Source organism: Prionailurus bengalensis, chromosome D3, assembly GCF_016509475.1.
Source record: "Prionailurus bengalensis isolate Pbe53 chromosome D3, Fcat_Pben_1.1_paternal_pri, whole genome shotgun sequence".
Lineage (NCBI taxonomy): Eukaryota > Metazoa > Chordata > Mammalia > Carnivora > Felidae > Prionailurus > Prionailurus bengalensis.
This window is the reverse complement of record NC_057356.1, coordinates 12,447,994-12,470,693: the sequence shown is the minus strand read 5'-3', so window position 1 is coordinate 12,470,693 and position 22,700 is coordinate 12,447,994. Positions and strand designations below refer to the sequence as shown.

The window sequence follows — 22,700 nt, the reverse complement described above, 5'->3', positions numbered from 1 at the left end:
AAATCAAACCCCAGAGGAGGGAAAGGACTTGCCCAAGGTCATGTGGCAGATGAGTACCAGATCTGAAAGAAGAAACTCAGACACCCAGGCCAGGGATTTTGCTACGAGGTGCCACCTGGCTTCATGTGTCCCGTCCTCCCTGTCCCAGACGCCTCTCCCGGCCGACCTCACGTGCCATCCCCCAAGTAAAGAGACCTTCTCTCTCTCTCTCACTCTCTCTGGCTCCGATACCCACAGGGCCTCGAGCCAACCTGATCTTGCTCATCTCCTGTGTGACAGTCCTTAACTTAGCTGCCAACACCTGGCCGGCTGAACAGTCGCAAGGATTCAGAGAGACAAGGAATTTGCCTTATGTGGCTAGATCCCGAAGATGCCCTCTGGGGTTTCAGCATTTAATGCTCTTGTCTCCTGCTTTTCTAAAGGGAAATCTTTCTTCTCATTCTCTTTCATTAGTGGAATAAAAGGGAGGGAGACAGACGCACACACAGAATTTGCCCTAGTTAGTCAACCAAGGCATGCCACAAGGCTTGTATTTGTTCAGCTCCGAGGCCGTGGGGGCCCTGGGAGCCTTCCTGTGATCTTCGGAGTGGTTGGCGGTGGTGAACTCAAGGCCCTTCCTGCTCGAAGGTTAGATCCTCCCTTCCTCCCCCCTCCTCCCTCCTGCCCGGGGAAGTCAGGTGGGTGGATATTGGGCCGACTCCTGTGCAGTGGTTTTGCAGATCAGCCCCACCTATCTCTGGATTCCTGAACATTCCAGTTGGAAAGAATCTAGACCCCTGCAGAGAGGAGCCCTCTCATCTGCGGGAGTCACCTCATCTGGCCCTGGGACCCTGTGTGGGAACAACAATATGAGTAATAATAGCCACTGCACAGTGAGCCCCTGTCACTTGCCCAAGGACACACAGCTGAAGGATGACAGAGCTTTGTACTGTCTCTGCTTGGCAGTGGCTTTTGTCAGTTGTACTTTATGGAATTATCAAGTCGTAAATATTTGGGGGGGGCGCCCGGGTGGCTCAGTCGGTTGAGTGTCCGGCTTCGGCTCAGGTCATGATGTCGCGGTTGGGGAGTTCGAGCCCCGCGTCGGGCTCTGTGCTGACGGCTCGGAGCTCGGAGCCTGTTTCGGATTCTGTGTCTCCCTCTCTCTCTTCTCCTCCCTGTTCGTGCTCTGTCTCTGTCTCTGTCTCAAAAATAAATAAGCATTAAAAACAATTTTAAAAAAGTCATAAATATTTGGGGCTAGATGGGGCTATGAGGAGTATCTGGCTAAAATCTCATAGGTGCAGAACAAGACCCACAGAGGCAAAGCAACTCACTAGACATCACACAGCTTTGTTAGCTGCAGACTTCCTGGCAGAGTTGTAGAATTGTTATCGTATCTTAAAGCTGTAAATTATTATGATAATATTTAAATTATTATTAAGATTCTTATAGCATTGTTCTTATTTAATAATTGTATATTTTTAAAATCTTTTAAATTATTATTTTAAGAATTGCAACAGACCTTGGGGAAGTTTTGTAAGTGTGCACTGTGCGAATCACATTGCAAAGTCATTAAAATAATAATGACTTGTTGGGGCCGCTGGGTGGTTCAGTCGGTTGGGCGTCTGACCTCGGCTCGGGTCATGATCTCACGGTTCGCGAGTTCGAGCCCCACGTCGGGCTCTGTGCTGACATCCTGCTTCGGATTCTGTGTCTCCCTGTCTCCGACCCTCCCCCACTCTCACTTTGTCTCTCTCTTGCTCAAAAATAAAGAAACATTAAAAAAAATAATAACTACTTGCTAAGCAGACTGGCAGGGGTATTTGAGAGCAGCACATACCCGCTCACACACACTCAATACGATGCACACACAACATACATACTCAACACAGATACACATACAACACGGTCACACCCACAAACACACACATCCCTCTTCCGTGGGCAGTGCTCTGGGGTTTTGGGGTGTGTGTGTGTGTGTGTGTGTTTCCGTTTGCCCCTTGGACAGCTCTCAAAGGTGAGGTGGTCAGGGGCATCTGTGTCCCGGAGCAAATCGTCTTTACTACATTCTGACTTCCAGTTTCCTTCAAAGAAGTGTGGCTGGGACAAGCAGGGGGAAGTCATCGAGAAAGCTGACGAATGGTGAGGGCTGGGCACGGGCGCAGCACAGAGAAATGGGCTGGGTGCTTCTGCCTGGGAAAAGCTGGGGAAGTGGCATTTCAGTTTTGCGGGCCCCCGGGGGCTCCGTAAGCTTGTGTGCTGGGGCTGGGAGAAACGGGGCAGGCTACGTGGAGGGGGGTGGGCGACAAGAAATGGCAGAGAGCCTCCAGGTGTCGTGGACCCCAGCCACATATTTAGATCCCCGAAGCCAAGAGCTCATCTCAATGATCTTCCAGAACACGATTTCTTGATCCGAGAGAGACTTTCAGGAGGGACAGGTACAGGACGTTACCTACCACGGTGAAGATAATACGGAACGACCCTTGTCTCGGGAGATCTCGTTCTGGATGAGAAATGGAGCGTTGGCAGACGGGGGAAGCGTGGGGCGGGAGCGCCTTTTTCTGATTCACACGAAGGTGCTTCGCCCGTGGGCTCTGAGCCTGAAAGCTGGCAGCAGCTGGGCGGTTCAAGACAGGCACGGCTCGATGCTATAACAAATGATCCCCAGGCTTCGGTGGCCCCACCCAGTGGACGTTTATCCCAGTCGTGCTAAAGGCCAATCAGATGCGCCTCGTGGGGGACGTGTTTCCATGTGGTCATTCAGAGACCCAAGTTCCCTCCATCTGGTGGCTTGGCCATCCGCCAGGACTTTCATCCCATTGGCCACACCTCTGTCACCTGACGACACCTAACCTCAAGGGCGTCTGGGAAATACAGTCTAGCCCTTTACTGGGGTGGAATAAGATGGGGGTTGGGTGGGCAGCTAGTCTGTCTCTGCATTCAATTGATTTATTCCATATTCACTCAACATCTCTTTATTCATTTCACCATTTCAACATTTATTCATTCAGTACTTGCCGAGCGCCGGTCCGGTGCTGAGCACTTTTGCGCCTCGACTTAATTCAAGAAAGTGATGGTTTCACCCTTTTCATATGTGTTTGGAGATCATTTATGAGATATGTCTGAGAAATTCATTGCACATACTGTATTTTCAGTTAAAAGGAGTGATGAGTCTACTCTTGCCTTGTGTTCAGAGATAACCTGTGAGAGAATGTCTGAGAAACAAATTGCACATACGATGGTGTTATTTAAATTATCTTTTCAGAAATAATCACCCATCTTTGGGGAGATGCTAGAGGGCGAGGGCCACGTCTTAGACATGATTCCCAGATACCTAACACTTGGCCAGGCACATGAATGTTTTGTGGGAAAGCACATAGAAAAGAAGTTTCTAGAAACAAGGACCATATCGGATGTGTAAGGGACTAACAACCAAAATCCTCACCTACATCGTTGTCTCATTAGCCGAGAACAGACGCCCAAGACTAAAAGGAAGGTTGCCCTTGGCTTGCTTCCCATGTCCTGTCGCCGTGGGGACATGCTGTCCGGCAGCCGCAGGACAGGAGAGCCTGGGGACCCTGGAAGGTCTTCAGGGCCTCCTATCAACGAGCCCTGTCTCCCTTCTTTCATCCAAGGCACAGGTGGTATTTTCTGCTTAATAAGGTCTATATGAACTTGCCTGTTGAACTCATCCATAGGTGACTTCCTCCAACAAGTGGGGTTCAGATAATCTCAGGAGAGTGGTGAGTTTGGTTAGCTCTTTCTTAAATGTTGAGTGCAGTCTGCCACTTGTTCTTAAAAATAGTTTATTCATTCACTTGTTCATTCATTCATTCATTCATTCATTCATTCATTCATCTAACTTGTATTGAATCCAAAGCGTATGCACTCCTTTGTGTAAGTCGTATCTTTGGACATCCGCCTTGGGGATGGTTTGTGGGTCTTTGTCCCTGCTCCATGAACCCCAATGACACCGCCCCACACTCATAATCTCCTAGAACATTTTTCTCCACCCCTTCACGTGATTCCCATGGCTAATCTGACACTAGTAAAACACATGCCCTTAAACATGTATTCTGGAAACTTTTCTCATGTCTTTAGCATCATCTGTCAGTATCTCTCTCTTACCTCCATAGTAATTTGGCTCTTTAGCAAAGATTTTTAAGCCGGGAAGGACATAAGGGTAGATACGTTTTATTTCACTTTAGAATGCTAATTCTGGGGGCGCCTGGGTGACTCCGTCGTTTACGCGTCTGACTTTGGCTCAGGTCATAGTCTCACGGTTCATGTAACGTTTATTTATGTTTGAGAGACAGAGCGTGAGCAGGGGAGGGGCAGAGAGCGAGAGGGAGACCCGGAATCCGAAGCGGGCTCCAGGCCCCGAGCTGTCAGCGCAGGGCCCGACGCGGGGCTCGAACTCATGAGCCCTGAGATCGTGACCTGAGCCGAAGCCGGACGCTTACCCGACTGAGCCACCCAGGCGCCCCCGTGTAAAGCCACTCTTGAGCGATAGCTGTGGCACGTGGTGGGCACTCTGGTAGAGTTAGCTGGCATCCTTATGGCTCTGGTGGCAGGACAGGTGAGGATTGCTGGGGGGGGGGGGGGGGCAAAGTGCTTTTGTGCGCCTGCGTGAGTGATGGGGCGTTTGGCCCAGGCATGAAAGATTGGAGCTAATCGAGGGAAGGATGGGGAGCCGGGGGTGGGCTTTGTTGGCCCACTTATGGCCTCCTCGCCCCGGGTCCCCCGTCAGCGCGTTCTTGGCAAGTCCGGGGACTGGCTAACCTGGGCTTCGGCGTGTAGATGACCTGAAGCCTTGGGACCAAGAGGCACAGACTTCTCTGCTCTCTCTTGTGTTCGCGTTGCTATTCGAGAGAGCCTCTGGGGTCTAGGGCGTCTGGTCGCGCAACAGCAGAAGGGAAGCATCTTTCCCACGTTGGAAAATGCAACTGGGGTCCTGTCGCCCTCTCGTTGAGAGCCTCCCGTGGTGTCTCCTTTTGCTCTCACGACAGAAGCTGAGCTCTGAAACTACCACGGCGCACCGGTTTCCCCCGGAAGCGGGCTCTGTGTGGAGTGACGTGCACAGCCTGAATTTTCAGGGGTCCTCTTGGAGCGAGCACCGGTGGAGAGGGGAGGAAGGACGCGGGAGCAGACAGAGGAGACGCGGGCCTGACCCCGGACTTGGCCAACCCCATGGAGGACCCTGGAGCCAGAAAGGCCCTCCAGCGTTGTTTTGCACTGCGCTGGCACAACCAGACCTTTATATTCCTTCGAAAGGAATCGGTCGCTGGACGTAGGTCCCCCTGAGAAGGGGTATGACCTCGGGCTAGGCGGCTCTCTGCTACTGGAGGAATCCTTGAAGAGGCTGATGGCTGCAGGTCAACCCAACTGCTCACAGTATTTCGGGCAGCTGGGGCGACACATTTTTCCTTAGAGGGATCTAGAGAGCGTGTCTCTGTCCACCTCAGTGGCCTTCTAGGTCCTGCGTGATCTGGCTTGAAAGACCTCCCCAGTCTTTTCTCACTTAATTTCCCCTTCAATCACTATCCTTTAGCCACAGTGGGCTTCCCGTCATGGCAGGTGCCACATGCCTTTTTGTGCCACAGGGCCTTTGCACATTCAATAGCTGAAATGCTCTCTCTCTGCCTGTTTTTACCTGACCAGCGTCGACCTGCGTTTCCAATTTCAGTTCCGGTGTCACTTCCTCCTGGAAGCCTTCCTTGAAACTCAGACACGTTCAGACTCCCCTCTCTTGTACAAACAGGATCCTGTGCACCTCCCGTTCACCATTTGCAATTTCAGCGTTTTTTTGTGTGCATCTTTCCTTGATGGCTCTTTTCCTTATGCGGCTAAAAGCTCCGTGACAGCAGGATCCAGGGGGCCTAGGGCTGACCACCGTGTCTACCTGGTCCGTAGGGGTGCTCCAGAATGATTGGTTTCCTCTTCCCTATTCCCACTGGGTTATAGAAGACTTCCTTCTTTGGCACAGTTTTATTCTGACCCTCCCCGCCCCCTCAAAATGCATTCATAGGTTCTGATATTTAGGATTTTCCATTACGAAGACACAGCATTTACCCTTTCAGTCAAAAGCTGAAATATATTTTAAAAAAAAAAATGGCTTTGCCGAAAGGCAGACGTGACTTTGAATCTTCATTCCTCCACCTGCTATAGCTGTGCGACCTTGGGCAAGCCACTTCGCTTCTCTGAGCCTTAGCCTTCTCTTCGGAAAATTGCTCCCTCCCTCTTAGGAGAAATTGGGACATTGTACGGAGCCCAGCATACTACCCGACACGTAGTAGGTGCTCAGTGGACACTTGCTCGTCTCTCCTCAGATGCAGCTTGGACTCTCGCCACATTGCTGTCTGTCGAGAAGACAGACAAGCCTCAGACAAACATACTGGCTTAAGTGCCTCGCCCTCCTGGCTGCTGACCTCACGGGGGCCAAGGCTTGTTTCCCTTGGAAGATGCACCGATGGCTCCCAAGGTGATTTATTGAACTCCTGGCCTTTGAGGGCTGGGTCTAGGGACCGGGAGACCCAGAGGCTCCTGGTCAGGTCAAAGGGGCTTGGCAGACAAGCTGGGGCAGAAGCCTGGTGACGCACTGATCCGAAGAGGAGTGACTGCCTAATCTCTGTTGCTCTTGGAAAGGTGGCTCTGTGTGCCGCCTATGGAGACAGGGGAGGCCTTTTCGTTCCTTGTTGATGGCTCGGCATTTAAACAAGAAGATGCAAGAGGAAGTATATTCATTGAAAGTGGCAGCTGTAGAGAGCGATTCGCAGGCCCACAGGGGTCCTGGTGTGGGATCCTCTGTTCCAGATGTTGGATGGCCGATGCCGGTGATGGGGCTTCACGGGATGCATCTGGCCCCAACAGGCCTGCGACCTCTTCTTTCCTGTTCATCACCTTCATTAATTACTACCTGTTGAACTCCCCCGGTGCACTCAGCTCCAAGACCTGGCCACCGTTCTGCTGGGTTCACTTGTCACGTTGGTGCGCCCCTCATAAGCACAGCGCAAATTGAATTATAATGCTGAATGCATCCAGGGAGCTTATTAAAAGGAGTCTTATGCGGGAATTCTGCAGAAACCAATTAATTATTTTTCTGAGTAACCCTCTTTATAATTTGCCACTCTTATAAATTTGGTGGTTGCACATTATCCATCTATCCATCCATCGTCCACCTTTTCCCTTATTTACCTATTCACCTGCCCATTGATTTATCCATTTATTCACACGTTCATCTAGCCTCCATTCGTCCATTCCTCCATACTTTATGTATCTACCCATCTACCTTTCCATCTATCCATTTTACTAGCCATACATTTATCAATGCATCCATCCCTCTATCCATCCCTCTATCCATCCATCCATTCATCCATCTATCCATCCGTCCATCTATCCATCCATCCATTCATCCATCCATTCAACCATCTATCCATTCAACCATCCATCCATCCATCCATCCATCCATCCATTCATCCATCTATCCATCCATCTATCTATCCATCCATCCATCCATCCATCCATCCATTCAACTATCTATCCATCCATCCATCTATCCATCCATTCAACCATCTATCCATTCAACCATCCATCCATCCATCCATCCATCCATCCATTCAACTATCTATCCATCCATCCATCCATCCATCCATCCACCCATCCACCCATCCATCCATCCACCCATCCATCCACCCATCCATCCATCCATCCATCCATTCAACTATCTATCCATCCATCTATCCATCCATCCATCCATCCATCCATCCACCCACCCCCCACATCTGTCTAACCACCAAGGATCCATTCAATCATTCACTCACTTTCTCCTCTATTCTTTCATTAATTACTCCTCCAGTGGACGTTTACAGAGTCCTTACTATGTCTCTAGTCTCATTTTGGGCATTGGAAAGATAAGACACTAGCTTTCAGGGAGCACATGGTCTCCAGGAAGAACCAACACATCACCAGATATGACATCCAGCAAGATGGGGGGAGATTTGGGTTTCTTAAGGCTGGGCGCAGCTTTATGCCATGTAAATGTCACTCTCTGAGTGTCCTAGGACAGGTTCTTTCACTTTTTTTTTCTTACTATGAAAATGCCTCAATAGTGGCATCTGTACAGCACGTGACATCAGGACAGGTAGCACAAGAACCCACAGAGACATGGCTCTCGGAGGAGAGGTTGTGAGTGATAAAGAGCTCACACGGCTTCCATGCTTTGCCGGATACCAGAAAACTCTAGGCCACTTCCTTCTCAAACTCGCCCTCCTCCTCGGCCATGGCCTCCTGGTTCTGCTGTTACTTGGACACCAGGTCATTCATGCTACTTTCGGCCTCAGTGAGCTTCATCTCGTCCGTGCCCTGTGCACTGGGGCAGAATGGCCATGGCCGCGAATTGCTCTGAGATGTGCTTGAACGGCTCCTGGATGGCTGTGCTGTTGCCGATCAAAGGGGTAGATGTTTTTAGTCCCCGGGTGGGATGTCACAGACAGCTGTTCCCACATTATTGGGGATCCACCCAACAAAATAGCTGCTGTTCTTGTTTCGGGTGTCAAGCATCCGCTTGTGCAACTCCTTCATGGATATGCGGCCCCCAAACATGGCGTCCCTGGTCAGGTAGCGGCCATGGTGAAGGTCACAGACGGCCATTGTGTTCTTGGTACCCACCATGTGTGGGGTGAGCTGGGGCACTGTCAGGGCCCAGGACTGGGGTGAATCTGGGCACGAAGGGGTGCGGGCGGGGGGGAAGGGACCACCTTGAGAGCCAGCTTGCCCAGGTCAGCATCGAACCCAGGGAAGCACAGGCAGGTAGCACCCCTACTCAGGGTGGCTGACACCTGGAGGCTGAAGTCCCCGAGGTGGGTGTGGTCCGTTTTAGGGTTCCGAAGCAGATGTCAGAGAGGGCCTCCTTATCACTGCAGTGGATTTCGTCTGTGTTTTCCAGGAGCTGGCGGACCAGATTCCTTTACTTTTAAGAAAGGGACGCAGCACGTACAACTGGGGGAAGACGGCAAGTTAACTTGTCCCTTCAAACTCCTTAGCCCCTTTTACACCGTCTGTTGGCTTTTCAACTGGTTCCCTTTTCTAGCAACCTGACTTCTAGAAATCAGCTCGGAGACAACCCACATCTCCAGCCACAGAAAACTGTTCAAATGGGTCACGGTACATCCAAACGGTAGGGTATGTGCAACTTTTGAAATGCAAGGGGCAGAAGCGCCTGGGCTGATAGCGAAGGGTTCGATGACTATTTTTTAAATACAGAAAATTAAGCTGCCGACCCGTGTGTCTGGCAGTCTTTCCGGGGGGCGGGTGTGAGATGCCCGGATGTAACCAGGGCCCTTCCCTCGTTAGAGCAGCTCGCTCCGATGTTCGGGGCTGCGGAGGGAAACTTTCTAGAAGAACCAGGGTCCGCTTCTCCTCGCCAAACCTAGAACAGTGTCTGACACATAGTAGGCATGTAATAAATATCTGCTGAGCGAATGAATGGATGGTGAAAGCAACAAGCGGTCACTATTTACCCCGGGGTGTGCGATTCAAGATTTTTGGAGGGGGACTTTTGGCTTCTGTTCTACGATACAACATACACGAACGGTAAACTTGAAAAACAAAGTCAAAACGTATTTCCCTCAAAGCGTTCAGCCTTCCCGCTCTCCGGGAGGGGCGCACACACCTGGGGTGACGTGGGTCTGTTTACCCAAATTGTTGTTCGTGTCCAGTTAGGGAAGGAGGACCTTCTGTGTTTCAAGCTCCGCCTCTCCCACCGGGGAAATACCAGACCTGTCCGCGAAAACAAACAGCCGCTCTGTGTGTGTGTGTGTGTGTGTGTGTGTGTTCCAGCCCAGCCACTTAGGCCTGTAAAACCCCGGACCCCCTTTCGGGGGTAGGAGCCTACCTTCGGGAGCTGTTGACAGTCCCCCCCCCCCATCTGACCTCTTGCACAATGGCCGGGGACAACTCAGCAGCTTAGAAAAAGGAAGAAAACAAACCGAACAGTCGGCCGAGTCGGTTTGTTCTGAGGAAACTCACGGAGGTGTTTGACAGTCAGTAAAGGCCAGTGTGGCTCTTGTTTTCCAAGGAGGCAGGGGCAGGGGTGGGGGTGGGAGGGAGGAGGGCAGTAAAGGGAGGGGAAAGAAGGGAGGGAGCTGGAGGGGTGGGGGGGCAGGGCAGGTGGAGGTCAAGTGACAGGGGATCCTCTGAAGGAACTGGTTTGGGACTCCTCTGGGAGCTCCTGGGGCCCAGGGCTGTGTCTGAATCCTTTGTTTAGTCATACTTATGTGTCCATTCCCGTGTGTCCTTCCCTCCCTCTCTCCCTTCCCCCCTCCTTCCTTCCTCCTCTCTTTTTATAGCTATTTACTGAGGGCCTACTATGGGCAAGAGTGTGCTGTGGTCGGTGACTTAGCTGGACAGCTGTGCGCCCCATTGAGGCTTCATCAGGGACCGGAGGCACAGAGGCTGCTGGGGTGTGACGCAGGGGGGCGGGGTTCCAGGGGTGTGACCTGAGATCATCACCGTGGACTTCGGCATGGCAACAGATGGGTGGCCTGGAGCGTTGGGACCACCGTGGGGCGCTCTAAGGGAGACCCAAAGTAGGTCCGTCTTTTCCCTCCAGGGTCCAAGCACCTCTGAGGTGCTGTGGTTCCCTGTGGCCAAGAGAACCGTACGGTGGATGCTGGAATGAGACAGACCCGCGTGAAGCTCCACGGCAGAGTCCCTAGTGTCTCTGGGCCATAGTTTGCTCCTCTGTAAGATGGGTGAAATGAGACCCAACCCCAGGGCGTTTGCGAGGACTAAACGGGACGACTGCCGTGTTTCCTGCAAGGATCCTCTCTAAGCTCTCAGTACCCGACCTGAGCTTTCCTCGGAAGCAGAACAGGACGGTCGGTTACTCAAGAGTTTGCCGTATTTGGCCAAAAGAAAATGGCCTTCGTGAACGGCCGAAAAGAATCAGGGCTCCCGAAAGACGGTGCACACCTACCCGGACCTCTGCGGATGGCGGAGATCCAGCATTCAGCCCAGCAGACCAACGGAGCCTGCAGGTGGCCCTAGAATGCACCTCGAAACAGGGCTCCCGGGGGGCCCAGCCACCTGCAGCGCACTGAAATTGGCTTTCAGGATAAATGCTGTCTGCTTGCCCTGAATGAGAGAGCAGGCCTCAGCAGATGCGTATCTTGTGAAAGGCGAGGCCGTGGGCCTGGCTCAGGGATGGCTTCGAGAACCCCCGAATGAAGGAAGGAAGGAATGAGGGCCGAGAAGGGGGGATGGCATGTGCGAAGGGAAATGGCGATGATGTGAGTTGCTCGTATAACCCGGATAGAGGCAGAAGTAACGAAATTTTATGTTCCCGTATCGTGTTTGGTGCCGATGTTTTTTTTTTTTTTAAGTCCTCTGAGCAAGCTTTGGAACGAGGTGCTGTTATTATAGCCGTGGGGGAAACTGAGGCATGGAGAAAAACGTTAACGCGCCCAGGGTCAAACATCCCGTAAGCGGTAACGAATACCTGAACGGGTTAAATCTATTTCAGGATGAAATTGAGCAAAATATCCCCCCCCCCACCCCCACCGCCCCCCGTCCCACAATATTTTAGCTAAGAAAAGAAATTTTTTTTTAATTTCTGGTCAGAACCAAAGGATTTGTTCCCTTCTTTCTGTAGCAGTGGGGGGCAAGAAACTCATCTTTTATGAGGCTGATGGCAGCTGTTCTCACCCCCACCCAGCTGTCCTTTCCTGAAATAGGATCGGGAAAGAATTAGAAATGTTCACAGAGAGCGGGGGAAGAGTCTTGGAGCTGGAGCACTGGGTTTGAATCCCGGCCCATCCGTCACGCTCTGGGTAACCCCGGGGCCCGATTCTGCCCCTCGGCCTCTGTCCTCATCCGCAGGTGTAGACGCGCCCGTCTCCATTGGGTTCCTGTGATCACAATGAAGAGGCAGGAGCCAGTCTGCAGACGCAGAAGCACTTGGTCTAAGGTACGCATATATGCAGCCTGCGGTGTATTTGTCCTCGGTGGCAAGTCCCGCGTGCAGAACAACAGAGTTATTTCCACAGCCATTATTATTATTTGATATCTGCCTCCGGAACTCACTCAGAGACCTCGGATGCACGCTTCCAACCCCCTTGCCTCGCCTGTCTGACTCCAGCCACCGTTCGTCCAGTTCTATGCAGAGTCTGACCACATTCCACGCAGGTGCAACGCACGTGGCTTCCCCCCCCCCCCCCGCCCCCCGCCCGCCCTGTTGCACTTCTCGCCTCCGGCCGCAGGCCTGTCCTTTGGGTGTCACGGCGTGGGACGCGGCAGAGGACGCATCGTCCTGGAGACGGGGGGAACTCGTGACCCGTTCGGATGGCCCTTTTGACGAAGGGGGAATGGGAGCGTGAGATGAGACTCCCCTCCACCTCCTTGCAGACGAATGGGCCCGAGGTCCATTTCGTGTGGTTTCTCAGACACGATGGCAGCCTCGTGGTGGCTCGACAGTAACGCGTTCTTGCGTGGGCTCTTTCCTGCACGTGCTCTCTGGGATCATACTCGCCGTCGGTGTGCTAATGCAAACGTCTTGGCCTCAGTTTCCCGCGGACCCCAGGCTTCAGTAGGGCTGAATCCAGAGTCTGGGAGTTGGACCGTCCCCACCGCCACTCACACGTGTAGGCCCCGCTAACGGGCCACACACAGTGTCTCACACATAACAGGTGCCCAATGAACACTTCTGAGCGCGTGAATAAATGAATGAGATGCTTAGGTCTCAGGATCAGAGCACAGGACAAATTCGGTTTGTGGAACTAGACAGCCAAGGGTAGTGGTGGTTTCGGGTCAAGACTCCAGAGCTCAGAAGCCGGATCCAAATACTACCTGGGTAGCATAGTAGCTGTTGCCACGTGTCAAATTACCCGGTCTCTTACAGGTTGGTGTCCTTGTCCATAAAATGGGTTAAAGAGTTTGCCGCAGATTCAGTGACATCCTCTGTGTAAAGTACGTGCCACCCAGGTTTAAATCAATCAAAGGAATGATCGTTCTTCGTTACAGTAGCGTGACAAATATTACATGAGAAGGAACAGCTTGAAAAGCTGGAGGAGAGGGTTCAAAAGGCATGCGCGTGATTTGGGGCACATCGCTGAATGCCACCGACGCCCCTCGTCCGTTGCTTTCTTTATGCAGGGCTGGTAATTTCTCAGCCACCCGTGTTTTTCTTACGTGATGATCTTGCGAGCGCTTTGCAAAGGATAAAGAAACAGTCTAGACGTGGAAGGGACTGCTTTTCCTCCGTGGTATTTTGGAGGAGGATCGGTGCCATCCAGAAAGCATGTCCGAGGGCTGAAGAAAGGGCTCCGTCTGGGGAAGATGGAAACTCATCCGTCATTTCCGAAAGGTGATCTCCCCGGCTGACCACAGCGGGATCGCCCGCTGAGATGTACGTAAATCCCCAAGACATGTGAATGGAAACCAGGTTCCCGGAGTCCTGAAAGGTGAAACTGGTCCCATAGTTCACATGTGGCTTAAGCCCATTATGGCTGATGAAAACAGGATTTTTAAAGGACATGTTTCTTTCACCCCTTCAACCTCATTCAGCGGACCTTTGGCCAAGAGCTGGAGGTAGTGTGTGCCTCCAGAGAATTTCTGGTATTTCCTGTGATGTCACTGGGCTGAGACATAGGAGGAATTTCTTTTCACCTCATCTGCAGGGTAGAAGCAATTATGCTCCTCCTTTGATCATATTTTATCAACTTAGAATATGCCAAACATTCCTCTTGCTTTATCGTATCGTATCGTATTGTATCATACCATCGTATCGTATCGTATCGTATCCTATTGTAAGCACTGTATTGTATTGTGTTGTGTTGTGTACATTGTATTTTCCCTCTTTGTTCTATTCCCCATTCTTATCTCCCTTCCCGCTAAAGGCAGCTAAAGGCATTCACATTCATGTCTGAACATGCCCTTCAATATTTTCCCTTTAAAAACCGACAGGGCTCAGTCGGTTAAGTGTCTGACTCTTGGTTTCGGCTCAGGTCACGATCTCACAGTTCATGGGTTCGAGCCCTGTGTCAGGCTCCATGCTGACAGTGCAGAGCCTGCTTGGGATTCTCTCTCACCCTCTCTGTCTCTCTCTCTCTCTCTGCCTCTCCCACGCTGGCTCTGTCTCTTGCTCAAAAATTAAAAAATTTAAAATTTAAAAATTAAAAAAGACAGATATTAGAAGGGTTAGACTTAAAAATATATATATGAAGAAAAATATATGTAATAGGTCTTTGTGCATGAACTTACTTTACATAAGAGTCAGTGAGGGGCGCCTGGGTGGTGCAGTCGGTTAAGCGTCCGACTTCAGCCAGGTCACGATCTCGCGGTCCGGGAGTTTGAGCCCCGCGTCGGGCTCTGGGCTGATGGCTCAGAGCCTGGAGCCTGTTTCCGATTCTGTGTCTCCCTCTCTCTCTGCCCCTCCCCCGTTCATGCTCTGTCTCTCTCTGTCCCCCCAAAAAATAAATAAACGTTGAAAAAAAAAAGAGTCAGTGAGCTAATGATCTCATTTTGTTCATTTTTTTTAACTCAACACCATGTGGCTGAAAACCCTCCTTGTCGCCATGTGAACATATTAAGACACAAGTGTGTATGTCGTGTGTGCGTGTATTTGTTTCTAATGCACGGGGCTCCGTAGTGCACCTGCCCCCCATTTTCTCTATCGTTCCCCTAGAGTTGGACACCTAGCTTACTTCCAATTCTCCACCACAACCCGCATGGTAGAGATCTGTGTCAGATTTTTCCTGGAGGTAGATTGTTGGGTTTTAAGCTACATCGTACTTAAATCAAGATAGATTCTATTTAACTCGTGTTGAAGTAAAGATACCAAAGCCACTTGGTGGGTAACTTTGCCCAAGCCCCTTGCTCTCTGTGGTTCCCTTCATTGGTATAGAGAGGAGGTTTGGGTGAGAAAATCTCTAAGGGTTCCCTGCATTTAGATCCACTACTCGCTTCTAAGCCAGCTGTGTTTATCAAACAAATGGAAGAAAAGTTGGACAAAATTTGGTAGTCCATCATCCAAATATTTGGAAGTAGACAGATGTTTACCATCTTGTAGACACCCTTTCGGAGGCTTTTGCCAGTGCTCTGAGGTGGCTTTCTCAGGGGTATTTGTGTCCTTTAGGTTTCCAAGGATTCTATTCCTCTTTCTCTCAGAGAGTTAATATGGATTCAGGCTTGTAGGGATCCTAGGAATTTGGGCTTCAGTTTTGTTCACTGTAGGTCTGACAACTATCTATCTATCTATCTATCTATCTATCTATCTTATCTATCTTCTATTTGTCTATCAATCTATTATCTCTATATATCATTTGTCTACCTCTCATATCTATCATTTATTTACTCACTCATTTATTGATATATTTATGGGGGGATTCAATACTAAGGGGTTAATTGACTCCAAAATTAAATAACATGTTTCAGACAGATGGGTGTTCGAATGACTAGCTGTTTCACTACTTGATAGCTCAGGTTTCTTATCTACACATTACAAAGAATTTAGCTCGGGACTTGACGCAGAGTAAACCTTGTTTACACACACACACACACACACACACTGAGCCCCCCAAATATTTTGATACTCTTCCCGTGGGGAAATAACATCTACGACTCTTCCGGTTGATTCTGGGTAGGCTTGTGACCGCTTCAACTGGGAGAGTATGGCAGAAGGGACACTGGGTGACTCCTGGGCTATGTTCTACACGGTAAGGCAACTTTTGCCTTATTCACCAGGACACTAGTCACTGGGAAGGAAACCAAACTACCCTGAGGCTGCCATATTGGAGAAGTCTCTGGAAGGCGGGGCGGCTAACAGGCCTGTCCGAACCCAGCCTTCCAAGGCTCCAGACACTTAGAAACAGGCTGTCTAGTCCCAGCTGCTGAAGTCTTCCCCGCTGACGCTAGACATCATGGAGCGGAGACCAGCCACCCACTCTGTGCCCCGTCCCAAGGCCTGACTCACGGAATAAAGGAACACGATGGAACAGTTGTGGTTCCATGCCGCTACGTCTGGAGGTAGAACGTTCTACAGTAGTGATACAGAGCACCCTGAACTATTAGTGTTATTCTGCTCCTTTGAGGCGACACTCAAATATTAGGTCTTTCTGGGAAGACATTTTTTTTTAAGCCTCACTGAGGTGTAACTAACATAATTGTAAGATGTATGTATTGTAAACTCTCATGATTTGGTATATGGGTACATCGTGAAAAGACCCCCAGCACTGATTTCATCAGTACATCCCTCACCTTACGCATGTATCTTTTCTGATGTGTGTGTGTGTGTGTGCGCGTGCGTGTGCATGTGAGTGCACGTGCGTGAGAACATTTAACTCCGACTCTCAGCAAATTCCAGTTCTACAACAGAGCGTTAACAGCTATCGTCTACATCAGGTCCTCAGACTGTATTCATCTTATCACCGAAGATGCGTACCCGTTTACCAACCTCTCCCTATTTCCCCCACTCCCCTACTCTCTGTTCCTACGAGTTTGGCTTTTGCTTTTTAAGACTCCACACGTAAGAGACACCGTGCGTTTATCTGTCTTTCTGTGTCTTGTTTATTTCATTTAGCATAATGCCTTTCAGTGTCCCCCATGTCGTTCCAAATGACAAGATTTCCTTCTTGTTCAAGGCTGGCTAATATTCCACCGTGTGCATGCATTGCATTTTCTTTCCTTTTTTAAAGTGTATTTATTTGGGGGCGGGGAGGGGCAGAGAGAGAAGGAGAGACAGAGTCCCAAGCAGGCTCTGGGTCAGCACGGAGCCCGGCGCAGCGCGGGGCTCGATTTCACGAATCGTGAGATCGTGACTGAGCCGAAACCAAGAGTTGGATGGTCGACCAGCTGAACTACCCAAGGTGCCCCATATACACCACATTTTCTTGATCCCTTCATCCCTTGATGGACAACTTAGTTTGCTTCCAGACACTGATAGCGTCTGACATTTATTCAGTGCTTGCTGTATGCCTGGTATTGTGTTAAGAGCTTTATGGGTCTGTAGTCGTCTAATCTCACGACAGCACTGTGAGGTTGGTATACTCTAGTTACATTTCAGTGATGAGGGAACAGAAACGTAAATAATTTCCTCAAAGCCACGGAGCCACGAAGCTGGTAAACTTGCATTTGAACCCTCCTCTCTTTGACCCGCATAATGAGTGTTCGTGGCATGTCCGGGCTGGACGTTGTAGTTATAGAGACAGCATTTATTTCTGGTGGCTGTGGCGACACGAACTGTGACACTTGATAGGATGTTTTCTTCCTCTGCACCACCCCCCTACTTCCCATTCCAAAACTAAGCTAGTTGTGCCACAGCAACAATTCGGTATCAGTTCTTCTAGAGGTAGGGATAGGGGGTAAAGCTCCCCGGAGAAATCTGAGAGAAAGGAAGTTTCCATCACGGGCAGGGGGACTTCGTTACAAAGAGGTGACTCCAAGGAATGCAATTTCCCCAAATGGGACGGGTCCCCCAAACTGACGGAGCCCCCCCCCCCAACCTGAGGGCGTCAGATGCTTTGGGCCAAACAGGTCCGGAAACTGACGGAAGGACCCTCAGGCCGCTTCCCCTACCCCACCCCCTACCTTAAATCCACAACTCTAAGTGAGCATAACCATAAAGCCACTAATAAAAACATCTCCACCGGCCCTGTTTACCCAGCTGTGCATCTCAGGATCTGCCGTTGACATTTTTAATACTCTCTCGTTTCTCTGTCTTCCACAGGATTCATTTGAGGCAGCCCACAGGGAGGGGTGTCGCTGAGGAAACAGAATCCAGGCCCCCCAGGCCTCTGACGGAAGGGACTGGAGCATGCTGGGAAAACACATCCACCTGAGGAGCACAAAAGACCCCAGGGGTGGAGGAAGCTGGCCTGAGGCCAACCGGAGGTACCCGAGGGGCTGGGCCCGAGGAGGGGGGTCTGACAGGGGGCTCCGGGGCACTTATGCCCCCAGTGCTAAGGCAAACAGTGATCCCGGGAAGCTTTGGCTGCAGGGAGGACATTGCCCACTGATGTTGGAAGGAAGCAACAGGGGAGGCCCCCCGATATCGGTAAACCTTTTCATAAATTGTAGTGTATCGGCCAGGGGGGGGAGGACCCCATAAAACTTAAAGGTACAGCTTCAGAAAATCACAAAGTGAACACTCGTCCAACCACACCCGGGCCGAGAAACAGGACGTCGCCCGCGCCCCCCAGCAGTCTCCCTTCTGTGCCCCCCGAGCCGCCAGACTTGACCCCTTCCTCGAGGGAACCCCCGTCTTGACTTTTGCCTGGTTCTCTTACTGACACGTGTTCTCCCGCGGCTGGGCTCTCCGGTGCAGAACTGGTCGTGGCTCTGGCCCTGCCGCGGCCGAAGCTGTCCGTGTTTTGTTGGGTGTCATTCCATTGCGCGAGTATGTTACGACGCGTTGAGGGATTCCAGCGTTGGTGGGCATGTGGTGGGTCGCCAGTTTGGGAGTCTTGGCTGTGATTGCACCACGAAGGTTCCTCTCCCTGTCTCACGGTGCATTTACTTCTGTCAGGTCCGTGTGTGGTACTGGGATTGCGGCATCAAAACCTACATATGTCAGACCGTCTTCTACAGTGTTTGCACCGAATTCTGCCCGCCCCCCCCAGCAATGCGCAAGAGCTCCCTTTGCTCCATACCCTTGCCAACACGTGCTATCATCGGTCGCTCTGACTGGTCACCCTTCTAGTAAGTGTGCAGGGGTATCCCATTGTGTCTTAAATCTTTTTCACCGTTTATTTATTTCTTTATGGTCAACGAATTGATTGATTTATTGTGGTTTTTTTTTTAATTTTTAACATTTATTTATCCTTGAGATGCAGAGAGAGACAGAGTGCGAACGGAGCAGGGAGAGAGGGAGGCACAGAATCCGAAGCGGGCTCCAGGCTCCGAGCTGTCAGCACAGAGCCCGACGCGGGGCTCGAACCCACAAACGGTGAGACCGCGACCTGAGCCAAAGTCCGAAGTTGGACGCTTAGCCGACTGAGCCACCCAGGCGCCCCTCATTGTGTTTTATTTATTTATTATTATTTTTTTTTATTTTTAATTTTTTTTTTAATTTTTTTTAACGTTTATTTATTTTTGAGACAGAGACAGAGCATGAACGGGGGAGGGGCAGAGAGAGAGGGAGACACAGAATTGGAAACAGGCTCCAGGCTCCGAGCCATCAGCCCAGAGCCCGACGCGGGGCTTGAACTCGCGGACCGCAAAATCGTGACCTGAGCTGAAGTCGGACGCTTAACCGACTGAGCCACCCAGGCGCCCCTCCTCATTGTGTTTTAAACTAGCATTTCAATGACTACTGTTGAGGCGGAAGGCCTTTTCATTTTTATGAAATGCCTGTTCGAGTCTTCTGCCCATTTTCCTATCATGTTATTTCTCTCTCTCACTCTTTCTCCTTTGACTGACTTGTCAAGCTGTCTATATTCTGAAAATGAACTTTCACCAGGTTATAAATGTTACAGGTAACTTTTGACTCTGTGACTTACCTCTTAACGAGGTCTCTTTACAATTAGAAATCTTTAAATTAGACTTTTTTTCACTCATTTTTTTTTAAGTAAGCTCCATCCCCCATGTAGGGCTTGAACTCACAACCCTGGGTCGCACACTCTACTGACTGAGCCAGCCAAATGCCCCTAAATTTTATTAGTCTTTTCCTTTAAGGTCGATTTAAAAGAAAAGCAATTGTCCTTTTGCTTAAGAAATTCTTCCCTGGCTGAGTAAAAATTTTTAAAAATTCTCCTACTCCATCTTCTTCAAAGTATCAGGAGATGCCCTTAGAGTTTGGAAGCTAAGTCCAGAACAGGTGGATGAACGAAGAGCTGGTAGTCACAAAAGACGGTGCATGATCACAATAATAAGGGCAGGACAGGGGCGCCTGGGTGGCACAGTGGGTTAAGCGTCTGACTTCAGCCAGGTCACGATCTCGCGGTCCGGGAGTTCGAGCCCCGTGTCAGGCTCTGGGCTGATGGCTCGGAGCCTGGAGCCTGTTTCCGATTCTGTGTCTCCCTCTCTCTCTGCCCCTCCCCCATTCATGCTCTGTCTCTCTCTGTCCCAAAAATAAATAAAAAACGTTGAAAAACAAATAATAAGGGCAGGACAAAGGAATCTTCTAGAAGGGGCTGCCTGCCATTGTTTGGGCTGCTAACATTCTCACTTCATTAGGGATAGGTAGCTCCTCCCCTTTGATAAATTAGTCCTGCCTCCTTTCTTGCATGGAAGTTGCCCATCCTAGTTCCTCCCCATCCTGTCTTAGCTGATTGGTGCAGAGTTGGACATGTGACTTCAGAGGGCCAATGAGAGCACTTCCCTGGGATTTTTCTCAGCCAAAGCAGGAAAAAAAAACCATCCTGTCCTTATTTTGGTGAATCTGTGAGGGGTAAGATGTTCTCCACCCCATGGAAGGAACTGGTTTACAGGACAAGGGAACAGAAATGAAGACAGAATTTTCGAGGGGGCATTTGACTTTTCCTGCTTCTGCTTTTTCCTGAGGCTCCCCATTATGCCTGCCTTTCTTGAGTTGGGTGAGCCTTCCGGTACATTTCCCGTCGTGCCTAAGCTAACTTCAGTTGGGCTTTCTGTCACTTGCAAGCAACCCGAGAGTCTTGACTGATCTGCCATTCATACCTTGACAGTCAAGAAGCATGATGTCATTGATAAACACACAGATTCAGTGAAACCAGTTGGGTTACATCCTTGATCCACTGTTAGAAGTCAACAGTGTCCTTTGGAAAGTCATGTAATCTCTCAGTGCCTGAGCTTTCTCCTCAATAAAATAGAGGGTAATAATGGGAAATCTTTGTGGCTCCCCCTCAATGTGGTTTTAAACGTACAACTTTGCTTTAAAAAATAGCCTTAATAATAGTCATAGTCCCTGGCTCATGGGGCTGTTGTGAGGATGATTCAGATGCTGGAGGTAAAGGTCCTAACATGTTCACTGGCACATGGTCCACATTCACTAGGTATTATTATTACCAAGAACGTGCTAGGTCCAAGTCAAGGGCAAGGGTAACTGTGAGTTTGTACACGTGCTTTGACAAACCATCTCAATTAGAAATTCCTGTCCTGCGTTCTATGGATTTTGGAGGGATTCGTGGATGTGAATCCACTTTAAGAGACCATGAAGCCCGTGAAATGATACGTGGAAATTGGTATCTACTTCATTTGGTAGAAGGCATGTGGCTTTTATCAACGTTTCAAAGTCGTCAGAAATCTCTCCCTGCCTCGTAGCTGACTCCCCATGTCCTGGAGCAGTCCATTTACATCCAGCCCTCAGCTGCTTCTCAACCTCTCTGTTCCATGACACCCCGTATCTGTGGCATTCTTTTTCTAAGTGTATTTCCTTAGTTGGAGAGAGAGAGAAAGAGAGAATCCCGAGCAGGCTCCACACTGCCAGCGAGGAGCCCGACGCGGACCTCGAGCTCACCAACTGCGAGATCACGACCTGCGCCAAAGTGGGATGCTTCACCGACTGAGCCGCTCAGGAACCGTGGTATCCGTAGCATTTCTGCAGAGCTTTGCGTAAGGACGTCCCTTGGCTTTCACCTTGATGTATCAGCCTGTCTTTTCAATCCACTCCTTTCTATGCTTCTTCATCACCATCCTTCTTCCTTTATTTCTGAAAGCGACAGAAGCTAATATCTACCGGGGGCGTGGTCCTGCGTGCCAGACTCTTTGGAGTATGCGCCTCACTCAGGTATGCCCACAGGGCAATACAGCACAATATTCGCCAAAGAATATCATCCCATATCGTAGGGGAGAAAACTGAGGCACACTAAGCATGCCTTTTCAATACGTGATGCTGGGAACACGGGATGGCCACGTGCCAACGCATGAAGTTGGACCCTTATCCTGCACCACGTACAAAAATCAACTCAAAGTGGATTAAAGACTTAAACATAAGCCCTGAAACTGTAAGACTCCCAGAAGAGAACAGAGGAGAGAAACGTCTTGATGTTGGCCTTGGCAATGCTTTCTTGGATGTAACCACAAAAGCACAGATAGCGATAGGAAAAACAGACAATAGCCTACATCCAACTAAAAAGCTTCTTGCCCCCCCCCCCCCGCGGGGGACATGGTCCACAAAATGAAAAGGCAGCCTCCAGAACGGGAGAAAATATGTGCAAACCGTATATCGGATATCCAGAATATATAAGGAACTCCATTACAGTAAAACAAAGAACTCCATTTAAAAAGAGCCAAAAGAACCGAAGAGACCTTTCTCCAAAAGAGACGCACACGTGGCCAAACGGCTACACGGGCAAGTGCTCCGCGTCACCAATCGTCAGGGCCGTGCAAATCACGTAGGGGGAGGAGATACCAGCTCGCATGGGTTAGGGTGGCTATTAATTAAAAGCAAACAAACAAAAACAACAAAACCCCAACCAAACTCGAGGTAACAGGGGTCAGCGAGGACGTGGAGAAAGGGGACCCCTCGTGCACGGTTGGTGGGAATGGGTATTGGGGCCACCACGGTGGGAAAACAGGATGGAGGGTCCTCAAAAAGTAAAGATAGGACTACCCTGTGACCCAGCAGCCCTACTCGTGGGTATGTCTCCAAAGAAGTGGAAATCAGGACCTCGAAGGGATTATCTGGACTCCCACGTCCCCTGCAGAAGTATCCACCACGGCCAAGACCCGGAAGCAACCTGAATGTCCATCAGTGGATGAGGGGATAAAGGGAATGTGGTAGTCACGTGCAGTGAAGATTCTTCAGCCTT

General features: G+C 50.2%; 1 pseudogene; it reads right to left on the bottom strand.

Moving 5' to 3' along the window:
- Positions 1–8,217: 8,217 nt before the first annotated feature.
- Positions 8,218–14,704, bottom strand: LOC122470919 (annotated as a pseudogene).
- Between the last annotated feature and the right edge of the window lie 7,996 nt (positions 14,705–22,700).